The following is an 11,820-nucleotide window of genomic DNA, read 5'->3' as shown; positions in this document are numbered from 1 at the left end:
GACCGCGATAAAAGCCCAATCTTTGGCAGACTTCGTCGCAGAATTTACTCTTGGAAGTCATCATATCTGCCCAGTCGACCTAACTGACACGACCGAACTAGGGACGGAAGTTGACGCCGGAATAGCGCAACCCCTAGTGGAAGGTAGTCAATCAAACACCAAGGCAGACACGACCGAACTAGGGACGAAAGTTGACGCCGGAATAGCGCAACCCCTAATGGAAGGTAGTCAATCAAGCACCAAGGCAGACCATACTAAGGACAACAAGGAAGAGACAAACAAAGGCTCACCAACAGTTCAAACAGAGGACGAAGGACAGACAGCCAACATGGACCTTGAAGAAAACACCATTCTTGACCTCACGACATCGTCTGATCCTTCCACTTGCTGGAAACTATTCGTTGGAGAGATGTGGAAGCTCTTTGTGGATGGAGCATCCAACCGACATGGTGCAGGGCTTGGCATAGTCCTCATCTCTCCAGACGGCCTGGTTATAGAGCAAGCAATCAACCTTAGCTTCCCAGCATCCAACAATGAAGCGGAGTATGAGGCGCTTCTCGCAGGACTCAAGTCAGCACACTTCATGAAAGCAACCGAAATAATGGTATACAGTGACTCTCTACTGGTGGTAAACCAAATTTCTGGCGAATACGAAGCAAAGGACGACAGAATGGCCAAGTACCAAGAGTTAGTCAGAACGGAGATCAAGAAGTTTGATGTGGTAAGGATAGAACAAATTGGCAGGGAAGAAAACAGCCGAGCGGATGAGCTAGCAGGCCTGGCCTCAATGGCAGATACATCAATCCCTCATCCATTACTCATCGACTTCTTACCAAGACCAAGCATAGAAGACCCCGAAGCAGAAGAAGTATGTTGCGCAGAATTAGGCCCTTCTTGGATGGATCCCATCATCCTATTCCTAAAAGACGGCATCCTACCAGAAGAGAAAAAAGAAGCCAACAGAATAAGGGCAAAGTCGCAGCGATTTTGGCTATCTCCATCTTTGGCATTATACAAGAAGTCATTCTCTGGGCCTTACCTCAAGTGCGTTCATCCCAGCAAAGTAGAAGCATTTCTGTTCGAAATACACGAAGGGGTGTGTGGAAGTCATCAAGGGGGAAGGTCGCTTGCTTACAGGGCTATTTCGCAAGGATATTGGTGGCCATATATGCAAGCAGACTCAGAGAAATATGTGAAGAAGTGTGAAAAATGCCAGAAATTCACACACCAAATACATCAACCAGCAAGAGAACTCCTACCCTTAACTAGCCCATGGCCTTTCGCAATGTGGGGCTTGGACATAGTAGGACCACTTCCAACAGCACCTGGCGGCAGAAAATTCTTTCTCGCAGCAACAGACTACTTCACAAAGTGGGTGGAAGCAGAGGCATTGGCGTCAATCAAAGAAAAAGATGTGAAGAAGTTTGTTTGGCAGAATATTATCACTCGGTTTGGCATACCAAAAGCACTGATCTCAGACAATGGAACTCAGTTCGACGGCAGGATCTTTAGAAGCTTTTGTGAAGAATACAAGATAGAGTTCTACAATTCCACACCGGCATATCCTCAAGCAAATGGGCAGGCTGAAGCATCAAATAAAGTCGTCTTGGATGGACTAAAGAAAAGGCTAGAGAAAGCAAAAGGCAAGTGGGCGGATGAACTTCCTCATGTTTTATGGGCTTACCGCACCACACCTCGGCGATCAACTGAAGAAACACCATTCTCCTTAGCCTATGGAATGGAGGCAGTGATCCCACTAGAAGTTGGCCTCCCCACAATTCGAAGCGAAAATTTTGACCCAGACTTAAATGGAGAAGCCATAGCCCTAGAACTCAACCTTGCGGAAGAAAGAAGAGAAAGAGCGTTAGTCCACATCGCCTCATACCAACGAGAGTTAATCAGAAAATACAGCAAAAAGGTACATCCAAGGCAATTCAAGATTGGGGATTGGGTACTACGCAAAGTAATGGGAAACACCTTGGTCCCAGGAGACGGCAAGTTAGGCCCAAATTGGGAAGGTCCTTATAAGGTGGTTGGGTTAGCAGGCAAAGGGGCATACCACCTAGAAGACAAGGATGGCAAGGCAATCCCTAGGCCATGGAATACGGCCAATCTCAAGTTATTTTACTTTTAGCTTTTCTTTTTCAAACATATGTAATTTTCTCTTCCTTCAATAAAATGAGAAATTCTTTTTAGCACAAATTACTCTTTGTAAAAGTTAGCTTTCAAGACTTAAGTATATTGCAAGCATTCTACTCTAAGTTAGCTGGAAAAACTAACTTAGAGGTTGGCTGGATTAAACCAACACCCGTCCTAAGCCCAGGATAAGGATCCAGGCTACAGGACATTTGGTCGGAATAACCAAATACTATAAGTTAGCTGGAAAAACTAACTTCAATGGTTGGCTGGAATAAACCAACTCTTGTTACTCTTCAGCCGAAGTAAGTGCAAGGCTGAAGAGTGGTTGGCTGGAATAAACCAACTCTTGTTACTCTTCAGCCGAAGTAAGTGCATGGCTGAAGAGTGGTTGGCTGGAATAAACCAACTCTTGTTACTCTTCAGCCGAAGTAAGTGCATGGCTGAAGAGTGGTTGGCTGGAATAAACCAACTCTTGTTACTCTTCAGCCGAAGTAAGTGCATGACTGAAGAGTGGTTGGCTGGAATAAACCAACTCTTGTTACTCTTCAGCCGAGGTAAGTGCAAGGCTGAAGAGAGGTTGGCTGGAATAAACCAACTCTTGTTACTCTTCAGCCGAAGTAAGTGCATGGCTGAAGAGTGGTTGGCTGGAATAAACCAACTCTAGTTACTCTTCAGCCGAAGTAAGAGTGGCTGAAGAGTGGTTGGCTGGAATAAACCAACTCTAGTTACTCTTCAGCCGAAGTAAGAGTGGCTGAAGAGTGGTTGGCTGGAATAAACCAACTCTTGTTACCCTTCAGCCGAAGTAAGTGTATGGCTGAAGAGTGGTTGGCTGGAATAAACCAAACACTTTGTACTCTTCAGCCGAAGTAAGCATGTCGGCTAAGGAGTGGTTGGCTGACAAGCATAGTTTAGAAAGCCAAAACCGAAATAACAGTTGAAATAATAGAAGACATTACAAAGCACTGGTATACATATAACAACCGGAATAAGAGAAGTAAAATTTTCATTCAGAAAAAAGTCATTACAAGGGGGCTTAGTTCGGTTACAAAGAAAACAAAAAGTACAAAGTCAGGAAAAAAGATCTTCGATCTCGGCATCGAAGGCAGCATCGGCATCAACCTGAAGACCGGATTCAGGAGCAAGGACGTTTTCAGCAGGAAGAATGGTTTCGGCCGGAGCCACGGTTTCACTTGGTTGATCATTAGTTGGACCTTCCACCACGGGCTCCGACCGAACTACCTCATCTGCATTCACAACCGAAGTATCCTCAGGGGCAGTGTCTTCATCAGAGTCTTCATCGTCTGAGCCCTCAAGGAACTGCTGTTGCATGGCTTTGGCATATTCCATCAGGGAGTTCGGTATAAAGTAGGCTGGAGGGTCGAAAACCTCGGTCTGAGGATCATGACCGAGCTTCTCAACGGCCCCCCTCCAGCCGCACTTAAAGAAGAAGTCCTTGGCAGCATTGCATTGTTGGGCATAAGCATCCTCTGCCCTCTTGAAGCCTTGTTTGTCAGCTTCCTTTACCTTCTCCTTTATTTCGGCATCCTTCTTTCTTTCGAGCTTCACCAGCTCGCGCAAGTATTTGTCCTTAAGAGCTATGGCAGTCTTCTGCCTTTCTGCCTCAGCCGAACTAACCAGTCCGGTCAGCCTGCTGTTCTCAGCTCGAAGCTCGGCCATTTGCTTCTTGATTTCTTCTACTTCGGCCGACTTCATCTCGGTTTCTGCAACAGCATCCCTTGCAGTTTGTCTGAGTTCCAGCACCTTCTTGTGAGTATTGTAGTTCTTTTGAATTGCCTGGCAAAAAACGAGGACTTCCCATAAGCCGAGACAAAAGTTCACAAAATTGGACAGAAAAATGGACAGAGCGGCATACCAGGATCATGGACTTCGTTGCAGACCGAATGGACTTTAATTCGGTGTTTAGCTGCTTTCGGTGGTGCTCCATATCCTTGGGGAGGCACACTCCCTTGGCCAGATTAAATGCCAACTCATGATCTTTTTCGGCGACAACCGAATCAGCATCCTCGACAGCTCGGTTTTTAAAAGTCAATTTTGGTACCCAACGGGTGGTAGTTCGGTTGGTAGGTTCCAGTTGGGGGCTCGGTGGCAAGATTGGTGGAGCAATGGTCTCATCTTCATCAACCAAACTTGGTTCGGACTCGCTGGTTCGGGCGCGCTTAGTTCGGCGCGATGAAGACGGTTGTTGAGAGGGGAGGGCCACAACGGCAGGCTGCGACTGGCTTGGTGACGTTACTTCGGGCCTAGTTGTTTCGGTGAGAAGTGCCCTAACTCTGCTCCTCTTCGTCATCTCCTCTTCAGCGGTTAGTGGGACAAGTCTTATTTCGGGCAAACTTGGGTTCGGCTCTGGGGCTTCTTCAAGGAGAAAGTCAGTTACCCTTGCTTTTCGGCGACCGCTGTACTGGTAGGTCGGCTCAAAGTTCAGAAGCTTTGCCCAACTTCTTTCTTTAATCCGTAGTGCGGCTCGCAAAATTGCAAGGTTTGGATAACTATATAAGGAATGAAGATGGGCGAAATCTGCACAAAAGAGAAGTGTTAGTTCGGCTATTAACTAACAAAAACCGAAATAAAATACAAATAAGAAGACCGAAGTCAGATTACCAGGCTCTCCCTTCTTCCAGTTTATAGGTCGGCCAGGAATTTGGGCTTGAAAATCCTCAAAATTCCCAGAGACCCAGAAGAAGTCATCATCATTAAGGTCTTTGTCCGGTGTGTGCTTAACAATCTTCTCTCGGCGACGGCGGATCCTAAGGTAGTAAACCCACCCAGCATCTTTCGAGCCGATGGAATATTGATGGAATATTTCGGCTAGGCCGAGGTTTAAACCGGTTTGGTGGTTTAGTGCGGCTATTCCCATAATAATACGGTATGTATTGGTGGACAGTTGGGTGGGGCATAACCTAGTTTGCCTAAGGAACTCACAGATCAACGGTTGTACGGGAAACCGTAGTCCGGTTTCTACTATGGATTGAAGAGTAAAGGGAACGAAGCCTTCGTTATCCCAGGGTGTGATGTCTTTTTCGGCCAAAGTCAAATGGACGTCATCCGGTATGTTATAGTCCTTCCTGAATTCGGCCATCCCGCCAGGGGTCTCAACTAAATACCTATACTTACCCATTTGTTGTATAATTTACGGATAAGTTATTTCGGTGCAAAAATTGTGCTCAGTAGCTCGGTTGAGCGCACGCAGGAGTGCTTGGGTAACCTAAGTCTGCAAAGTAAAAAGCAGAGGGGGTTAAAGCACTGATCAATGGACCGTGCTACAATTTAAAAGCAAGGTATAAAAGCCCTACTTCGGCCTCAAAAAGCTGGTTCTATCTCGGTTCATCAAAAGGGTTGGTAGTTCGGTTTGAGCAGTTTGCTCGGTAGACCGGTTTAACGTCTAGGGGCAGCTTTCTGAGTTCGGTCTAAGAAACTAAGAAAGCTGGTTTAGCCCCAAGGCCTAAATCGGTTGCAGTGTGAATAAGAGTTACTTCGGTTAAGCCTCTAAGGGCGGCTTTCCGAGTTCAGTTTAAGAACTAAGAAAACCGGCTTGGCCCCGAAAGCTTAGCTCGGTTATAGACCGAAGTACCTAGTTCGGTATGTGCAAGCTTGTTCGGTGATCTTATCTTGGCTAGAGTGGTTCAGAAGAAACTACTGATATTCCTACAAGTTCTAGTTCGGTTATTTTCTGAATCTATCTACATACATAACACAAACAGTATCCTAGTTCGGTTGCTAGGTGATTTTGGATCTAAGACTATTTTCCTACAAAATAGTTCATACACACATGAGTTCTACTGGTTTTTTCGTAAAAGTACATAAGCATAGCAAAAATGGTAGAAATGTTTCGCAAAAGCATAGAAAGCAACATAAGCAAAAGCAGAGGAAGAAAATGGATTTACTTACCAGATTGAAGAAGGAACTACAGATGGAACGGTCACAGCAAACGAAGAAACACGAGCTTGATAATAGTTAAGAAAGCAAAGACACAGAGAGAGAAGATGAACAGCAATAGAGTGAGTAAGTCGAAAAATGAAAGGGACTGTTCTGGGTAAAGGCAGAAAGGGCGGGACTGTTCAAAAATTTCGTACTACGAGGGCGGCGTGACAGCTGCTCCTAGCCAATCAGAGCCCGCCACGTGTCACTGGAAAGGGAAGCGTTACAGTCGTGATTGAAGAGACGTTTTTTAACCGGACGAAACAGAGCCCGGAGTGAAAGTAGCTCGGCCGAAAGGTTTGACAAAGTTTCTAGCTCGGCTGGATAGGCTAGACTGTTCTTTTTAGCTCGGCTGGAAGGGCTTGAGAAACTCCAGCTCGGTCGATAGACTGGTAATCCCAATCATGTTGTACAGATGGAATTAAGGGGCAATTGAGAGGGTAATTTTTGGGAAAAATTGAGCCGAGCTGCGAGTTGGGCTTTTGAGGCCCAAAAACGCGAAAGGACTAAGTAAAGAGGCCGTAATGGATACTCCGGCCCAGGAGGGCAAGGTTACTCCGGCCTTGGGGAGACAAAGTTATTCCGGCCCAAGGAGGTGAAATTACTTCGGCTCGCAAGTGATAAAGTTGCTGCGGTTAGAGGATTATAATTGTACTTCGGTCTAGGAGCAACTTGAAGTTAGACCGGCCTTGAAGTTATATCGACCTTAGAGGTATACCAGTTTGGGAGTTATACCGGTCGAGAGTCGTTGGTTCGGTCCAAGAACACCATGGGTTGAACAGATGAGAAGCCGATATGAGGAAGAGTAAAGGGAAGGGCTGAACTAAGGATAGTTTGGCCCACTTTACTTCGGTCAAATGTTATTTCGGCCTACTCTGTGGCTCAGCATAGCCACTGTTATTTCGGTCACATAGAAGTTCGGCCGTGGTAAAAACCATCCCACTTGGTTTAAGCAGTGGGGGAGGGTGTAAAAGGATAAGCATTATCCTTTGGAGTATGAATCCTAGGAGGACTCTGCATGGAGAAATACAAGTCCTACTAGGATTGTGCCACGGGAAACTTATAAAAGCTCACAAGCATCACCTTGGAGGAGGTAATTGAAGATAATTCTTTTTGAGAACATAAAACTTTGTCTATTTGTCAAGCTTACTGACTTAGGCATCGGAGAGGTTTCCGGCACACACCCGCCGGCTAGCTCACGTTTGTGTTTTCAGGTAACAAAGCGACGTCGTACGGAGGAGCGTGGACTTGGTCAACAGGATTATACGAGGAGAATTATTTCCTCCCCGTACATATATATATATATATATATATACGTGCTGGTTTATACTTGAAGATATATAAGTATTTTTCTCAAAATCATTTGATTTGTCCAACAACACTAAACCGTTCGCTTTTTTCCTTTGTGTTACCTCTTTATTTTAAACTTACCAGACAATAATGGGTGTTTGAAAACAACTCACGAAATTCAATTACTTTTCCCTAATTATTGAACTCACACCCAATTTCCAAATAGGAGTATCCCAACAAACATGAAGACGATATATATAAAATACTCATCAAGTAACCATATAAGACAATTGACCTCCTCTACAAAATAATCATCACCATGTATGAAACACATAAATGGAACTGAGACGATAACGAGAAAATCCAACAATGTTTTACCTGCCTCAAGCACGGTAAGCTAATGATATACATTTCCAATACTCATGCCAATTTACCAGTCACCAACTAGAAGGTAATGGTACCTCTGTCAAGTTCTCTAGGCACTAGCTGGAAGGCACTGGCACCCCATATTCTCAGCGCAACCAATTCCCCATGTGCTAGCTGGAAGGTAATGGTACCCTTTATTCTCAGCACATGCATATTTTCAACCATCACATAACTCAAATAAACATGGATGACCCGAGTGTTCTACATACACAAAATCTATTCAACATCACAATGTTATCCTCTACCAATGACCAAGCACAAAACCTCTAAGCATAAATATTTAAACACATGCAATTCGATAGTCTAACACTCACTTGACCTTAAATTCAACAACAATGATAATGACAACAATATTCAACGGTTGCAAATCCGACCTTAAGTTTAAATTCTGAATTTACAATACATCATGGTTTCACTCTTTTTTCAAAATCAACCCTTTCGTTTTCCAAGTTACATTGCCCAAATCCTTTTCTTTCAAAAAGACCAATTTCTACATTTTCGATAAAATCACATCTATGGATTCCAAGCCATGACCCAACTCAACTTAACATGATTAATCCAAATAAATTCCATTATCAACGTTGATTCTCCCTTTATACTATTAACAAGACACAAACATTATTTAACTTTATCCCTTTTTAATTCATTAGGTCAAATCAAAAAATTAGGGCTTCTTTTCTTTTTTCAACATAAACAAGTTAAGCTACTTTCCAATTAACCCAACAACAATCAATTTCACAATTCCTACTCCAAACATTCAAACCCTAGATCCTCTTTATGATTTTCAAAGAAATCCATAATAGATATGATTTTTATGTAATAAAGTCTACCATATATCTATCTATAGACGAGGTATTGAAGAGGAACAAAGAAATCCCTATCTCTCGAAGTGACGAGGAGAAAACCAAAAAATTCACGGTGATGAAAATATAATCCGCTCAGATTAAAATGAAGCCCTCACAACCCTCTACGTTTAGGTCTAAGGGACTATGGGTCAAAGATGGGTAGAAGTAGATGAAAACCAAGTGGGAAGAGCTTGAAATCTCAAAAATGGCGGAAATAGAGAGAAGAGAGAGAGAAAAGTGATCCAGATGTGACCAAAAGTGACTTTTATAGCTGTTGAAAACGGATAGACCGCTTGAGCGAACAAAACACTGCTTGAGCGACCAGACATATAAGTGACATTGCTCGAGCGAACAAAGTGACCTCTTAAGTGCACAATGACACCTCCCAGAAGTTCAGACGATACAAAGCAAACCGCTCTAGTGACAAAACCTGCGCTCGAGCAAAGATTAACAACTTTCAGAATCACAGACCTGCAAAAGTACTGGAAGACTCGAAAGATCGCTCGAGCGATGAAGAAAAAATCAGAGTGCTACATAGTGACAGAGGTGAGAGGGCTCACAGAGGAGATGGTGGTCGTAGCTGTGGCTGGTGGTTTTGGGGAAATGAGAGGGGTAGTTGAAGGAATGTGTTGGAAAGAGGTGGAGAGGTGCTGCGAGAGTTGTAGATGGCGTCGCCGGGATTGGCACCATTGTCAAATTTGTAAAGAGAGAACGCTACAACCTTAAACTTGTCCTCTTTGGCAATTTTCTTGAGGGGCAAAATGGTAATTTAAAAAAATGAAAAAAAGTATAAGATGAGAGAATTGAGGGAGCTTTTATTTGCACCCTAAAAATTAGGTTCGACACCCCAATTTAATTATATATATATTTTTTTACTATTAATTTCCTATTTAAAATGACCAAAAGAGACTTGACATTGGAAAAAATGTAAACAAAAGTGTTCTGGACACCCCATTAATCATTAGCCTCAATATTCATTTTCTCTCTTATCTTCTTACTTTCATCACTTTGCATTTCATACCCAACCCTAACCCAACCCTATATGATTTAATTCATCATTTTTGCATTCTATTTCATATTGAAATCAACAATGGACCATAAAGAAGATGTTTCCAAATAATTTTCTTGTTGTTCATCGTTTTTCATAGTTTGATTTTCCGAATTCAGTCAGAATTGAGTATCCGAACAAACTCCATATGTTTGAAATTAGTATCCGGACAAATGGCATGGAATATCCATATGAAACAACTGGAACCAATTTTCTTGTGTTCAGTATTGAGTATCCAAACAAACTTCATATGTTTGAAATTAAGTATCTGGACAAATATATTTTGTTCGGCATTGAGTATCTATATAAAACAATTGGAATCGATTTTCTTGTATTTGATATTGAGTATCTGGACAAACTTTATATGTTTGGAATCAAGTATTCGAACAAATATATTTTGTTCGGCATTAAGTATCCATATTAAACAATTGGAATCGATTTTATTGTGTTTGGCACTGAGTATCTGGAAACCGATAGCTATCGGTGGATGTAGAGTAGGAGGAGACTATCGGTAGATCTAGAGTGGGAGGAGACCTTCGTCACTTGGAATCCCTATTTATCTCAAATGAACCCTCTTTGTTGTTTGAAATTCTCTTCTGATTTTGTTCATCTGTTTATAGGTAATGGGGTGTACAAAGTAGATTTGTTTAGGGTTTTAGGGTTATGATAGGTATTATTTGAGGTATCTAAACAAATAAATAAAATTTTAAATTTATTATTTGGGTGTTTAAAGTAATGGGGCATCTAACCTAATTCTTGGGGTGCATTTAGAGTCTCTCAAGAATTGATGGTTTGCAAATAGAAGATACCGAAGAGAAATGAAATCAACTAAATACTATTTTATTATAATACCAAAACTACCCTTTTAGATGAGCAACGCTACATCCCCCAATTTCCTTTCCCTCCCAAACTCCTCCAAATTGTTTGCCACATCATTGGGGGAGTTTGGGAAAGGAGGAGAATGGCACATTTTTCCCTTTAGATATAAAATAAATAAAAAGATTAACACCTATAAAAGAATAATTTGATAATATAAAATTGTAGTAATTTCTTTTATGTAGCTTAACCAAATAAAAAGGAAGAGAAATTAACATCATTTTCTTTTCTTTTCTTTCTTATCTATCCAAAAAAAATAAAAAGAAATTGCAATATTTTCTTTTATCTAATAACTTACACTTCATTTCTTTTTTCTTTCATAAATTACCAAATATAATAGACTTGTTTGGGAAGTTGACTATTTTAATATGCTATTTTAATTTTTGCCTATTTTAATACGTTAACATTTTTTTATTTGAAAAGATGGTTGGATTTTTTTATAATTGGACGTGATGTGAGTGAAAAAAAAAAGTGAAATGATTATGAGTTTAATGTCATATTTTATCTTATTGATTATTTTATTATATTTTGTCTTTTTTCAAATTTTAATAATAATAAAAAAAAAACAATCAATCACTTGCCAAACAAGGTAAAACTTCATATTTCCAAACAAGGCCTTTGGCCACCAACATTGAATGATTCATTATATCCCAAGTGTAGCCTTAGGCCCCGTTTGTTTTAGGCTATAGGGAGGGTATTGGGACTAGTAATACCAAGGTATTACTAATGCCCTTATTTGTTTGCAGAGATAGCTTTGGGACTATTAGTCCCTTGGTATTACTATACCTTTGGAAGGGGGATTGGTAAGGAGGAGGTAGAGATGGTATTAGAAAATAGTGAGGGGATTAAAAAAAATTTATTTTTTATATATTGGGAAATTTTTTTTAAATATAATGTTTAATTTTTTATATTTTTTATTATTTTTATTATTTTATATAAAAATAATTTAACAATTCCTCATTATTAATCCCCTCACTATCTGTCCCCTCACTATCTGTCCCCTCACTATCAATCCCCTCCATTTTATCTCCCAAAACAAACGGGGCCTTAGTTTACAAAATATGAGAAGTTATTGATTGGTCTTGAGACAGAGTATCACATGACGCTTCACATGTATTATGATTGATGAAAGGAGTGAGACTTATAATTTTATCAAAAATGATATATCCTTATAAAATTAGAACTCTATTGAGTTCTACTGAAATAGAAAGTCAAAAAAAAAAAGAAATACAAAATTAAAATATCACATCAAATAAACTC

This window comes from Camellia sinensis, chromosome 12 (assembly GCF_055761805.1).
Source record: "Camellia sinensis isolate YWXY chromosome 12, ASM5576180v1, whole genome shotgun sequence".
Taxonomy (NCBI): domain Eukaryota; kingdom Viridiplantae; phylum Streptophyta; class Magnoliopsida; order Ericales; family Theaceae; genus Camellia; species Camellia sinensis.
The sequence above is the reverse complement of the archived record's forward strand: the minus strand, read 5'-3'. Positions refer to the sequence as shown.